The following is a 14989-nucleotide window of genomic DNA, read 5'->3' as shown; positions in this document are numbered from 1 at the left end:
CGGCTGCTGGCGGGCAGCAGCCGGCGCGGCAGAGGGGGAAGCCGCGGGCAGCGCACCGCGCGCAGCGGCGCTCGCCGCCGGCGGAGCGGGAAGGCGCGGGGCTCCGCGCAGCGCCCTGCGCAGCGCGTCCCCCAGCCCGCCGGCCCTCCTCCTCCTCCTCCTCCTCCTTCTCCTGCTCCTCCGCCCGGGCGGCTGGAGCGTGTCCCGCTGCGCGCCCGGCGGGGCTCCCTGCGCCCTGGCTGCGCGCAGCGGCAGCGCGGGGGATTCCTGCGCCTGCCGGGAGCCCGGCGCTGCCCGGCGCGCTGGAAGGACGCTGCCGTTAGCCCGCACTGCCCGCAGCCCGCGCAGGTGCCCAGCGCGCCCGCTGCTGCCCCGCAGCCTCCCGGGCGCCCGGCGGCGGAGCTGCCGGCGCTGGGCGCTGCCGCGGGTCCCTCGCTGCGGCCGCGTTACTCTTTGCAGTGCTGATCGCTCCTTGTTTGCCTCCCGAGTGCTGCTCTGGGGGGTCAGCAGGGACGCGCTCGCTCTGGCGGCCCGCGGGCCTCGCCGGGCTTGGGCTGCTTCCTGCCCGCTAGTGGGTTAAAATCCCGCGGTCGGGAACGCTTGCATGTGCAACTTCACGGGTGACACCTGGGCAGCTTGCGTAGTTGATAATCTCCTCTACGATTCCTGCCACAGATGTGAAACTTCACAATKATTTGGTGGTGGTTCTGCTCCCAGGTAATTCGTTTCACTTGATTTTTAGGGATTGGCTTTGACGGATTTGTGTAGTTTGCTTGATTAAAAAAAAGATCAGAGGTAAAGACAAGGCAAAGCTGGAGGGAGGGTAAGAACGACGAGACAGTTGGATCATTGCTCTGGCTGTTGGTTGGTTGGTTGTTTTTTCCGCTCTTGGTCTTTCTGAATTTTACGTGCGTGGAGCATTAGGGAAGGCAAATCTGCAAGCAGCCCATGTGCCCCACGGCGCTCAGCACTGGCGGCRCGCAGCCCGCCCTGCCCCGCCAGCGCGCTGCCGTCCTCGGGCCGTGGCACACGCACACGGTGCGGGGGCTCTATTGCTTGGAAATACTCTGCTGCGCTTGGAAGTTCACAAATCATCACGGTCTATTTTTAGTGATGTTAGATTAGAGCAAGTCTGGGTTTTCCTCCCAAACCTGCATCTCTGGCCTGAGCTGACCCRGTAACGTCCCCGTAGGAGCTCTGCATGTGCTCGTTCCGATTTTGCTTGCGATCGGGTGTTCTGACCTGTTCTTACACGTAACGTGGGGCTAATTTTGAACAGCGTTTGGTGCAACAGTTGGGAATTTTCCTTCAAATACTGAAATCATAATCTGCTCGTTGCTGCACGGGCGGTATCCAGTCCCTGTCAGGAGGTAACCRCAAACGCCGAAAAGCGACATGAATCACCTGAGATCTGCAAATGCCAACTTTGAAGCTCGGATCTAGGCGTGCTGCCAAGATTTACGCTTGCACCCATCCTTGCTGTTATCTCCTACAATGGTTACTCAAATATAAATATGAATATCATGACGGTAGTGATTCATTCTTTTTATTATTAGCAAAGCAAACATATGATGATGACATCCACCCGATTTAGTGTTTCATGAGAGTACATAACTATTCCCTGTCCCCTACAATCCTGCACCAAACATGGTAATATGAAAACAAAAGATTCTTTTGCCAAATCTACTTACAGTCTTAGAATAAACAAGCTTTGCAATTCATAATGAACTAAGACAACAATATTTTCCACACCAAACAGTGTTTCCCATGCTGTATGTGTTGCACTTTGGGAAATAACTTCATTCTTTGCTTTTCCCTAGATACAAGCAGTCACTTTTTATCTTAATCTCCAGGATAAAGATCTGTTTCAGCATGACACCAGGAAAGAGAAAGATTGCTTTTGAATTGCTGGGTTAAAGCACTGGCAGTCAGACCTTCAGGACCAGCAGAGTCAAAGCATTTAAAAAAAACAACTAATCTAGTGATCTCGTAATCCAAATGCATAATTCATATGTAGGAAGCTAAAGCATAATGAGCAAGTTTTGACTCTGCAATGTAAATTAAAGTTTTTGTTCAGGAATCTAACTGCAGTGTAGATATATTGGCTTGTGGACTTAAGTAAGGGAGGTGATAAACCTTCTGTATCATTCCAATTTAAGAAAAATCATGTCTTCGGCACTGAAGAATAATCCCCAATTATTAAAAATTTTAAAACACTTTTTCTATTATTATTATATATATATTTTTTACGATTTGTGTTAAATAGCTCAAGGATGCAAAATGTGGTTCTACAACATTTTTCTTCTATTAATTCTTCCATAAGCTCCCAGCTGATCAGCTGCTGATGCTGTATTACTTGAAAGTTTGCTGGAGATATCTCAGATACAGCTAGGCATCTTTATTAATGAATAAATGAATAAATGTTTTTTATATTTCCAGTACCAGGCTCTCCTAAGATGCATTATACTAAAGTTTAAAAGAAAGCAAGACGCTTTCTGTTAGGATCCACTCATGTGTTAATTTTACAATTCTTTTTGTCATGGAGATTTTTGAAAACTAAGTGTTCCTGAGGAATGACTTCATACTTTCCTGGGAGAAAAGTCAGTTGAGAAGATTCAGATCTCCATCAAGCCACTAGAGTGATACAGTGGTCCCACTGGTGGGTGAAAACAGACACGCAGGGAGAACAGCAAATCAATTTTGCCGTGATGGTACTTTACTGTCTTTTCTCCTTTTTGCTTTCCCAGAGGCTTTGAACCAGGCTTCACCCTCTTCACRCTGCTTGCTCGTGGCTTGCACGGTCCAAAGCTTGGTCCCTTCCCCCACGCCAATTGGGTCCTGCACCTTCCCAGAGCCTTCCCGGGGAGTTGTTTAACTTCTGACCTCCTCCATCTCCCAAGCTTTCCTGAACTAACATACTTTTGAGAGGACCAGTGCGCTGGAGATGGCATATAAGGGGCTGGGGAGGTTACCAGCAACGTGGGAGTTGCCAGACCTGCTGGGGCTTGATGCCACCATGGGCCGAGTATAGGAGACAGGTGGGATGGGCTAAAGACGGGCCAAAGAYGTTCTTGTTGGACCTGTTGCCAACTGTAAGTGCAAATTCATAGGTGCTGGAAGACAAGCTAGTTTTGAGCTTCTTTTAATTCTGGATTGTACCAGTGTAAGATTTTTATAGGCCTTGGACAAAATCTATGTTTATATTTTATTTACATAAAATATTCAGCCAATGAAGAGATTCCRTATTTAAGCCCAATTTACAAAAGGTTTAACAGGTCATTTCAGTCAATTAGAAGACCAAGAAAAGGAACAAATAGCATATTTTGTGTTTGTAATGGAAAAAAACCCTGTATTGTGAATGTAATTTAATCTTTGAGTACAGAATAGCAATAACCTACAAGTATTCCTTTTTTAATCAAATTTTTAAGTGCATGGGTTATTAAACTCTTCTTATGCAGATAACAGGGTATTATTTGGGAAGACTTACAAATAACACAATGCTCAAACAATTAAATGTATTTCCATTTCTATGCTTCCAATAACAGGAGTATGAAAACCCAGCAAGCCATTTGTGAGAGTCTGCAGAATTGCCTAGAACACGCAGCGAGTATTGTTTCCCCCCACTCGGTGGTGATATATTCATGATTCTGATCTTCCGTTTCTATTTCTTTTTAGTTATAGCTGAAGAAGCTTATGCAGGGATCTTTCCCCAGTTTGTTCCATAGCCACAATTTGGGCTGGTTCCTGGGCTCTGTTAATGAGCAATCTGTACAAAAATGGAGCTGTGCCCAGGGCCTTTCCTTGGGTTTCGTCCACCCTTCCCTGTGGCCTCCTTCTGCTGAGCCATCATGTCTCCTGCCCCTTCTGACATTGCACCCTGCCCTGGCTCACAATGTATGAGCTAAGGCTCACGTTTCCTCTCTGAGAAGACCCATAGAGGTTGCTGTCAGGCATGTTTCCGTTCCTTGGATTAATATTATTAGGCTCATATCTGATCCAGATTCTGCTAACTCAAACCTAGTGCAAACCTGCGGTTAGGTCAATAATGGTGTATAGAACAGTACTGTGTATTAGTGAAGAACGTGTATCCAGGAGTCAATCGCAAAATAAACTTCCCTGCTAACTGCCACGACGCTGAGCCCGGTCAGAGGGGATCTTAGACCATCTGTTAAAACTGTGGTTTCTGAGACTATCAAGAYTGTGAATTTAGTATTTATTTATTGAGTTAAGGCACTGGATCTTTTCCCTGAGACCTTAGGTGGGATCACCACATTTAATATCGCATAGGCATGAGGAACCTGTAGCTGATGACCTACTTACGAATGATGCATGAATTCGTTTCACATGATTTTCTTTTTCCATGATATTATTTGATAACACTGAACTTTGTGTTAATGGAGTGACCCATGAAATGTGTTTGAAAGGTTTATTCAGCACTAAGCAGAGGAAGAGTTCTTCACCTCCCGTACAGAACGCTGAATAGCTTTCATCAAATAATAATTTTTTTTTTATCACAACTACCCTGCTCTTGTGAAATGGAGGCAAGAGCTCTGTATCCTCTTGTCGTGAATGAATGAATGGATCTTCTTGGTCTTTGTCTCCTGGTTTTTTGAAAAAAGCTTCTGAACCGCACTCGACTCCTGACTTTAGAAAGAGCTACTTAGCATAAGAGCAGAACATTTGCCTAAGAGGTTTTTTGTCCAGGAATGACTTTTCATATTTAATTGATCTGTATTATTCAATTAGGGAGATGTATGATGCCCTCTCTTGTGCATGTATAGCTAGAAGTAGAAATGAGTGGAGTAGGAAGTACAGTAGAAAAGTAACTTCAAATAGAARCGGTTCTTAGCAACATATAAAACAGGATTTAGCCCCGGCCTTGATATATGCAAGTAAATATGAATGGTGTAAATGCATCAGATGGGTAATTTCAACATGCAGATTATTTTGCATTACCATATTTTTCTTATTATGGCCACGTTTGGATAACCTGCTTCCCCCCCCCCAGCCATATATATAAATGTTCTGTTACTCCAGAATTATTTTTTCACATATTTTGTATGTACATATTTCAGTGTGTTAYACTTATCTGGAAACAGCTTGCTTGGGCTTTTCTCAGGAAAGCCGCACAATTTTCCACGTGGGGAGTTCGCAGCTCCCCGGCGCTCGGCAGAGGCGGCCGAAGCGGGACGTGCGCGCGTGGGCGACGCGTGTCCCACAGGGTGGCAGCATCAATGCGCGTTGCGTGGGCCCGGCCGGGCGCCGCGGCGCGCGAGAGCAGCGCCCGGCTCGTCCGAGCGCCGCAGCCGCGGCGGCGCGGGGCGGTTCTGGCTCTTGCAGTTTCCTTTTGGGGGCACGCTAAATAGGGGACGTGCCTGGAAATCTCTTGGACGTCCGGCACAACGCGCGTAACGCTCGGAGGAGGTAACAAAAGGGTTTTGTGCCTTTCTGCCTCGGTTGCTCCCCGTCTCGAAGAGGGAGCCRCGCCACGTAACGCAGGGAAGCGTCGTGCGGCTGCTGCAGCACCCGCAGGCGATAGCTCTGCCGGCGCTGCCGTTCTGCTCCTGCAGGCCCCTCGGGCGCTGGGGGACACGCTGCTCTGCGCTGGGTCCTGTGCAAAGCTTGTGGCGATTTGCTGAAATTTAACTGCTTTTCGAAGTTTGTGCTTGTGCCCCTGGTCATGCTTTTTCCCCAAAGTAAATTTTCGGGGTTTCCAGGTCTGAGGAATCATTACAAAAAGGCATCGTTTTTCCCCTTTCTCACGTTCTGATAATTCTTCCAGCGGTCCCTTGATGACCCCCAAAGCCATTCTTTGTCTCAGGTTAACTCATTTTTTCACACTGTTCTCATACTCAGTGTTTCCCATCCTTACCTTTGCAGTCTGGTGCAGCAGGTCTTTTTGCATTTTGGCTGATCAGTAAGGTTTTTTGCAGCCTGCTCAGCATTACCTGTCCCTGCTGCTCCCCAGCTCCGTTGGTTTCAGCACAAAGTGGTCTGGAGAATAACAGGATTCCTCTGCTGGATCCAGCGCAGTCCCTGTTGGAAAGCACAGCTTACTGACGGAGGACGCTCAGAAACCTCGGCGCCAGGCAGCGAGCGCGGGCCGCGAGCGGGCAGTTGGCGCACAGAAGCTGGACTGAGCGGTACGCGGCGTTGGGGTGTTTTGCCTGGAAGAGCAGCCAGTTCTCTTGTTTGGCTCCTCGCAGCGAGGTTTTCTGGGGAATTCACGAGCGCCCTTGGGGATGGCGAGGCGTCAGGGCGGTCTCTCGGAAGCGCCCGTGGCAGGAGAGGCGGGCGGGCGCTCCGCCAGCCGCCGTTTCCGCGGGCGCCGGGGCTGCAGGGTCGGGCCAGCGCAGGCGCCGCGCGGCGGGACGCTGGGGCATCCTTCCTCCTCCGACCCCCGCTGCTGGAGGCCCCCTCTCACCCCTCCTGGTGCGTCTGGTTGTGCTGTTCTCAGGCAAACAGCGAGCTGCTGCTCTCAGCTCTCTACCTGGCAGAAGTGGAAAATGATGCAAGAAGATACTGCCCTTTTCAGAGGGGGATCGGGGCGCCGGACCGACCGCTTGCGTCGCCGAGTGCTTCTGGCAGGTCCGGGCACGCTGAGACGCGCTGCAGCAGATAGGGGCAACTCACGCACACCGTCACTTTGCATTCCTGTTTCAAGCCATCACAGCTCTGTGGTTCTGATTTTCATAGTGTTCACCAGCACTCTTTACAATGAATATTAAATGAACACATCACTCGTTCCCTTCGTTTTCCTGGGGAGGCAGAGACGGAGAAAGCAGCTGTGGCGCAWGGCGGGGCGCGAGGTTGGGCCTTTCCTCTGCCTTGCTCGTAACACGTGCTGCTTTGCATGAAAGAATTGCTCGGGTGAATTCAATGTTTGATGTGTTTCTCGTAATTGCAGGTGTAGGGAAAAAAACACTACTAGTCAAATACATCTGAGAATGAAGAGCACAGAACATAGATTGACTCAATATTTTCTCAAGTCAAGTGGAAAAAAGGAAGCCTGGCATGAGAAAGCTGAAAAGGTCAAACTAATTTGTACTTGTGTGATAATGGGCAGCTCTTCCATTCTTTATGAAGCTTGCAAAATCTTTCCAGTGTTAAGTGATATATATGATAGTAATCTTGAGAAATTAAAAATGAAGTAGCAACTGTTCCACCCTCTTCATTCCTTAATCTGTTGTGGTTTGAGATTCCTTTGGAAAGTCGCATATTTTTTCTAAATCTGTTGAGGTTAAATTTATTCAGTTCTGTTGACTTCAGTATGCTGTGGGTGAAGGAAGAAGATTTATAAACAAAAAGATTAAAAGGTTAGGTTGATTAGACCAAACCTGAGAACCAGCCTGTATCTTGCTGTTTAAACATTCTGAACATGTTCTCCTCTTTGTTTATTTTACTGCAGTCTTTTTTGTTTATTTACTAGTGTAAATGGAAGTTTTATATGCATGTATTGGCTATTGCTGTTAAAATAGGAATAAGTATCCAGCTGTTAATGCCCCAAATTGCCTTCAGCTTCCTCAGTTATTCATGCAGATTTGCAACCTCTCCTAGTAGCCACTAGAAACTAATTTTTCTGAATTTTTCTTAGGACTCTGGTTTCTTTCCTGTAAGTGGCAATGCTACCAAATTGCATAATTTTCCTTGAAACAATATGGAACTATATCATGAGTCCCTCCTGCCTCATGTATAGCAAGAAGTGTTGGCTCCAGAGGAATTCATTTGCTAGGCTTATTGCTGAGACATTTAATATCTAGAATGATTTAGTATATCGAATTCTAGAGCTTTTGGCTGCATGTAGCTGCATTCGTCATTGTTGCAGAACCTTGACAGTGAACAAAAGGTGCTGCAGGGAACCATAACTCACATAACAAATTAACGGATTCGCAGCTTCGCTTGTTCAGCGGGATGGAGGCTGGAGCCCTGTGGTCTCMGTGGCAGAGGGTAGTCTGCAGCAACGTGCAGGTTACAAGCTTGCATTTCCTTCGTCCCTGAAATGGGTGTGGAAAGTGAAGCCCTCCTGCCGACTGGCTGTGATTGGTATTTTTTGCTTTTAAAGGTGCTTCACTATAACTGATTTCAAAAGCCAAAAAAAAAAAAATCACAATTATAGGAGCTTGATGCAATTGTTTTAAAATAAAACTACTTTTTAATCAGTATCTGTAGGAAAAGAAGAATTCGAATTGGTAAAGTTTCATCTATTTAAGTTCTATCATATGACACTGTGCACCAGAGAACTTAAGATCATGAGTTAAATATATCCAGTAACTGTCACAATCCACGCGCAACAGAACTGTTAATTTTTGCCATTGGAAGGGCATGTGCACTGCAAGGAGCTACTCGATCATCTTCAAATAAAGAGTTCTCAAAGTATGCGCTTGGCTAACAGTTAGGGATGACAAAACTGGCTCTGATTATGAGCCCAGGGTTACCGGATGGTGGTGTCTGTAGGCAGGACGTGGTGATGAGCACCTTCAGTTCACACTGAAGTTATTTAGCACTTCGCTGCAGAGACCTGACTCTGCTCTCAGCACCTTTGGTAATTGGCTCAACCACCCTCAGGGCTTGGAAGTTAAACATGCAGCTATGCCTGAAGAAAACAAATAGACGGAGGGGGGCGGGCGGGTGGCAGTGGGGAGCATCTCAAAACTGTGGCTGAATTGCAAAAGGGGACATAAGAAAATGTGCAGAATTGGGCAACTCCCAAATACTGCCATTATTCGTGTTGGCCACATCAGGCACATCAGCCACCAGGTAGCTCTGAGCTTGCGCTCCTGAAGTTTAAGAGGACACTGCGTCATTTCAAAGATCAGTCAGTAGTCCGGAACACCTTTGCAGCATACAGAAAAGTTAAGAAATACATCCACATTTGCTTCCTGTGAGGGGCAAAAACACTAGAAACCAGGTCATCTGCACTGCAGTGGGTTTACGCGTGAGCTGGGGTTGCAGATCTCCAGAATACACATCAACAGAACCACTGTGGTCCCTTAGAAAGCCCAGTRCTTTCTAAATACGCACCTCTGAAGCGCTCTGATGGAAGACACTGAAGTGGTCGTGTCGGAACACGCGCTCGGTTTACTGTAGTCACATTGCTGCGCAGAGTTGTGCTGGCATCACGGGTGAACTTGGTTTGCTCTGTCTCTTCCTCTGCTACTTGGGGTTTAGGGTGGGATTTTGTTTTATGGTTTGGTTTCAAGCTTCGTTCTTTGCTTTGAAGAGCAGGTTTCAAGGTCAGTCTGTGTTTTTACAGTGTGTAAGGATACAGTCTGACTGTACCGCATGATTGTAATKCCTCATCTGTTTTTCTCCTTTAATCTTCTGGACCACTGAAGTTAGAAGCTTGACAGCATGTGGCAAAACATGCTGATAATAGCTCAGGAATACATATTTCTGGTTTGTTCAATGCAATGTAAGTGAGAGATTACAGTGCAGCTGAATAGCACACCTTTGACCAATCTAGGCTTGTATAAATAGAGCCTTTACAGTAGATTAAGTGATAAATCACAGCTCCTGTGCAAACATAATACAAAGAAGCCYACTGTGCAATAGCTAGCCTAGACTGTCTGTAGCATGGACAGAAGTGCAGTATTTATATTGCTGTTTATTTAATTACTTTAGATTTGCTTCTCTGTAAACGTTTGCCTGAACAGACAAGTCTCTGAGGTCCTCTGTTCCTTCTAAGCTGTCTGTAAAGAACAGGAGTTGGGAAGCTACTCAAAGAAACTGAGACAGCTGCAGTCTCTGCTTTAGGAGAAGGAGGGTTGCAGGGTAGCGAGGAGGTGGAGGAAGGATGAAGAGTGTACATCACAAACAGACATTGAAAGAAGAAGGCGAGAAAACGTTTGCAAGCAAATATGCAAATGTCCAYTGAGTCTTGAATGATTTTCTCCCCCTGATTCTCTTCTCTGCCTTGACTCTTCTGTCACTTACTGCTTTGACAGTGCCATTCATGCAGTTTGCAATAAGGGTAAAGGCTGAAGTAAACTGTGTCCCGGGGAAGACTGGATTGTGGATGCTTCTCCTCTGTCACCACCGTTCAAGGAACACGTGCAAGAAACAAATCAACCAACCCCCAGACTGTTGTGGAGCTCTGCGGCTAACGAGGCTTCCCCTCGCCGCAGAAGGTGAGGGACTGGCAGTGGTTAGTTCAGTGGCTGGTTAGTGGTTGGCCAGATCGGAACCAGGAAGCCCCTAAGCACCCGAGACACCTGCAGCACCACCTAGCACAGCTCCAGCTGGCTCCGAATGGCTGCAGGAGGCGGTGTTCCCCCAGCCTCGAATCCCACCTGCGCTCACTTCCCCTGCTGCCCTCGTGCTGCCCAGGCAGACCTTTGGTCTGTGTGTGCCTCCTGTTACCTGCTTTGGTTTCCAGCTGTGAAAAATGTAACTGAAATACATTGTGCACCTTGAAAAAAGACARGAAGATCCTTCAAATCCTCTTTTAAAAAGCGTTTAACCAGGCACCTGAGTGTTTTCAGATCAAAAACAAACTAAGGGCCAAACCCTCTGCTCTTCCCCTCTCCTCCTTATGTCAGGATGTTCTAAGATTTTTGGTGCAAGTGTTTTTAGCTTTATGGCTGGTTTTGTGGACCTGCTAATGCTCCCAGTCATTTTCATCATATTCAGAGTTAGCAAGGCTAGCTCTGAGAGCCTGTTTGCTATCAGCACACACTGTATCTCAGAACCATTTTATTATTATGATTATTATTATATTTTAGAACCATTACCTAAAATATGGAATCACTGCCCCTAGAAAAGTAGATTATCCTTTCCTGGATAGCTAATTTTATTTCACTCAAGAAAATTTGATTCATATTTCTGAAACATTGCCACTAAACAGCTTTCTAAGCAGAGTTGCGGTGCAAGACCAAATTAGATTCGTGTAGGGAAAAGGGAAATATTGTTGTTGCACGTGTCCAAAGGGGTTGCAATGAAAATAATGTTATATATCAAACTTAAATTGAGTTCAGATGTTATAGAGATAACGCAGTTCTATACCTGGAAAATCCATCTGTCAAAAATAAACTTCAGGGTCACATTTTAAAATGGTATTTGCAGTTCTGGATCATCTAGCTACAACTGTGGCAGACCTAAAATGTCAGCTCCATATGTTACAGTGGCACAAATCTTGCAAAGCAGTTATGGCTGTATGAGTCTACTCAACGACAACAACAACGCTGGGGGAATGGTCTCTGAGGATTTATAAAATCCTTCACAAATTGCCCCAGTCTGAAATCACAGAAATTATCTGTCACCCCAAAGTTAGCTTAGCTATGGCCTAGCCTGAACACCTCCAGGGGAAAATACTTTTTGAAGCTCTGAATTGTGAAAGAAGTGGTTTGTGTATGATTTGGTCGATTTATTTGACCCTTGTTACCTATTATTTAAGTCTCTGAATGGACTTAACATTTCAGGTCTTTAATTATCCTCGTGGAAGTCCTGTGAGCTAGCAGTATGCTATTAGAGATGAAGACCTGAGACCTGCGTGGAGAGGTGGGTCAGAGACACAGATACTTAGGCACCTAAGTTTCTAGTAWGCTCTGTCCAAATTCCTTGAATTTTGGGCTAGTGAGCTACTCAAAATATTTTAAAAAGTTATGACAGTGGAGAAATTTGAATGCTGACTTCTTTCCTTATTCCCCCATGGACTGTGTAATAGCTCTGTCTCATGCTTAAAACGGGCACAGCAGCTGTTTTGGACCAGTCCTTCCCTAGTGACGTATATTCCTGGGTATTGATATGGTCAGGATGAGTAATCTCTCTTAAAACTTACTTTAAAACTACAAATAATTGGGATTAAAAATGTATTTTTGAAAATGTAATCAAATCTGATTTAGCTGTCTAAAACATAATGGGTAGGCATAAGCAAGCTCATAGAAAACTTTGAAAATATTTGTACTAATATAACGTCTGTTGGTATTGCATAAAGTTTAAAATATTGTATAATATCTAAATCTAGTTGCTGAAAAGCCTTTTTAATTATTCTGACAATATCTAATTTTAATAACTGATTAAATTCCATGGAATAGAAGACTCTTTCTCCAAAACAATCTACTTCTAATAAGGACAGAGATCATGAATATTATCAATATTTCTACTCATATAGATATATTTATTATACATCTGTATTTTCTGCATTTCTACATCTGTATTTCAGCAGCTCTGCTGAAAAGGACAGCAGAGTCCTGCTGGACAGGAGGCCAAACRCGGATCAGCAGTGCACCCTGTCAGTGCTGAAGGCTTAGCAGCCCTCTGGACAGGACTGTAGCCAGTAGACCAAGGGGATGTTCCAGCTGGATGGAAGGGGGAAAAAACAGTCAGTACGGGGATAATTAAGCAGTGGAACCAGTTGCCCGAGAGTTTTGCAGCCTCCATCATTGGAGGCTTGTCAAGACCTAACAGGACAAGCCTGAAGCAGTGTGGTGTGAATTCAGYGTTTACACTGCCTTGAGCACAGGTTGAACTAAAAAACCTCCGGTGAGGTCCCCTCCACCTGCGCGTGCGACTCTGGCGTCCGTCGGATGGTTCCCGTCCTTCTCCAGGGCTGGAGTGACATTTTCCTGCAGCTGCAGAGGACACCTYGTGAATGTTCTTCTAGCCGCTTGACTGACTGAAGCCCTGGCTCCAAGGCCTCGGCTCTAAGACTGCAATGAAACTGAGCACGTTCGTAAGCGCTTACGGGGTGAGGGCCAAGCAATTTAAATAGTTGACAGAATATTTTATTTCTTTAGCCTTCCTATAGTAAACTGTGTTTCAAATGAACATGAGTTGACTTAGGTGGTTGGTTGGGGGAAAAAAACCCTCTCAGTTGCACTGATTTCCCAAAGGATTAACATGGGACCAGGAAAAATAACTTCAGCTTCATCCTCCTTCTTTCCCTCTCTCTGTGCCCAAATGCTTTTCCCTTTTCCTTTTTTTTTGTTTGCTCCCCCCTCCCCAAGTTATTTTCATTCTTTTGTAGGAAAAAAAAAGAACTATTTTAAATTAAACACACACAATCTGAAAAGGAGGGGAGGAAGTTGCCATAAACCTCTGTGAACTAAACTGGCCAGCTACCTTAAGGATATTTTGGTTTTGAAAAGCATTTTTTGGTATCATTTTTGAAAATGCTTATAAACTAATACCACTAGGATGGATGTGTTTTACCCTTGCACCTGCCAGGCTGTGAGACAATACAGAAGGAGAAGCATTAAAAGTTACTGACCCAAAGGTTGTGCAGACAGAGAAGAAAAGGAAAATGAAGGCTGAAAAAGTTAATAGGAGAAGCAGATAAATGATCATCCATGGCCTGATTGCTAAATGGTACTGTGGGCTTGCAGACTAGTTTGTAGGAAGGATGTCATTTGTGTAAGCAGGATGTGGAAGAAAGTAGAATTAGTATGTTGAAAAACAAACAGGAAATATGAGTCCATTTTGGATGGCTCCTCATATTCCACTTGCTGTGCAAATGATTAGATATATTAGCTAAAAATAGAAGCATGGAAGAAATAGCAGAATTATGCTGGGCTTCAGGGAGAGGAAGTTGTTGCATTAATTTTTTTTTCTTTTTTAAAAAAGAATGTGTAGTAGTCCATGAAGTGTTGCTTTTTCAAAACTTTCCTTTGAGTACTTATTTTTCCAATGGAAAACATCAATGAAATATGACAGTCTTGAGAATTAATTCCCAAGCCATTGCCTGTTTATTTTTACTACTGATAAAACAGAAGGAATGATTAAAAATTCTAAAATCTGACAAAGTAGTTCGTAGCAGGAAATGTGCTTTGACCCAAAATACTTTTCCCTCCCTTTATCCTTCTATTCTGAGTTGTATTATATGTCTAAACACCTTTGTGTCCTTTTCTGAATCTGAACATGCTTAGAAATCCTAAAGCTGCCTTTAAGCTGACCTTGATAGGTTTGAGAAGGGAGTAAAGGGATAGTGTGCCTTTGGTACAGGAGATTGGGTTTCTGATCTAGGAGAGCATTTCCAGCCCAGGCTTTTAAACAAATGCGATGGGATGTTGGCTCAAATGCCAGCTATCATTGGTTACAGTAAGTTTCATAAAGTCTCAAATATGTTCCATGTGTTAATAACGGAGCTAACAAGTAGAAAAACACTGTAGAAGTTCTTCTAAGACTGATATTTACTGCTGAAAATCCGTTCCTATTGTCAATCCAATCATTATCCTCTTAATGAAGAAGGAGATACAGCTGTCTGCTGCTGAGATTTCTCTGTCCTTTAGTCTCCTTAACCACTGTCACTCATTCCCTTCTTTTTTGAACCTTATCATTTTGTATTCCAGATATTGGATTTGATCCATCCATCAAGTGTCACTAACTTGTCAGAGGCACTGGACATTGCCAGCTGCATTTTCTGTGCAGCTTCTGTCCGAAGAGAAGACTATCTTAGATCTGGGCAACCCATGAAGTTGGTCCATTTTTGTTTTATTTTAGGTCATATTCAGATTAGCCTTTCACTGCTTTCCCCTAAAATGTAATCTGTTACAAATTGTGGGGTTTGAAATGGTAATTTCTAACTTGTGAGGAATTTGTGCCTTTTTTTTTTTTTTTTTTTTTTTTTTTTTTTTTTTTTTTTTTTTTTTTGCATGCATGCATGCTCCTATTTAAACTGTTTTAATAAAGCACACAGGGAAAATTCTGCCCTGTGTTACACAAGCAGAAAGGAGGGTAAAACTTCTCCTGTAATGTTTTTCATCTGAACTTGGTCATGCTTAGATAGAGGGTTTCCATGGTGAACTTAGAAAAATCAAATTTGTAAACTGTTTTCTTTTGTGTATTTGCTACTATTTTATTTGCTACTATTGTTTTCGATGGTCATTGTTCGGTAAGTTTAACAGTCATTATCCACACTTAGCTCCTACATTTACATTTACATATTTTAAATTAATGTTAGCAAAAAAAAAAAAAATAATGATTCACCCAAGGCTGCTTTTTTTTTAATTTTTTTTTTAATGCTGGAATACTCAGGATATATTCCAGTGGGATT

The 14989-nt window shown here is 44.5% G+C and overlaps 1 protein-coding gene across 4 annotated transcripts in view; it reads left to right on the top strand.

Annotated features, from left to right (window-relative positions):
* The first annotated feature begins 695 nt into the window (after positions 1–695).
* The window catches only part of CNTN4 (contactin 4), a 368687-nt gene continuing 354393 nt past the window's right edge, over positions 696–14989 (top strand). For 3 of the 4 annotated variants that reach the window (XM_085300034.1, XM_085300031.1, XM_085300032.1), the window contains exons 1-3: positions 696–717; positions 9945–10127; positions 11418–11496. The gene's annotated coding sequence lies outside the window, so the exon portion shown is untranslated. The remainder of the gene's footprint in view (positions 718–9944; positions 10128–11417; positions 11497–14989) is intronic. The other variant, XM_085300035.1, reaches the window with a different exon arrangement.

Source organism: Rhea americana, unplaced genomic scaffold (genome assembly GCF_003343005.1).
Source record: "Rhea americana isolate MKP2758 unplaced genomic scaffold, rheAme1 scaffold_16, whole genome shotgun sequence".
Lineage (NCBI taxonomy): Eukaryota > Metazoa > Chordata > Aves > Rheiformes > Rheidae > Rhea > Rhea americana.
This window is presented reverse-complemented; position numbering and strand designations above follow the sequence as displayed.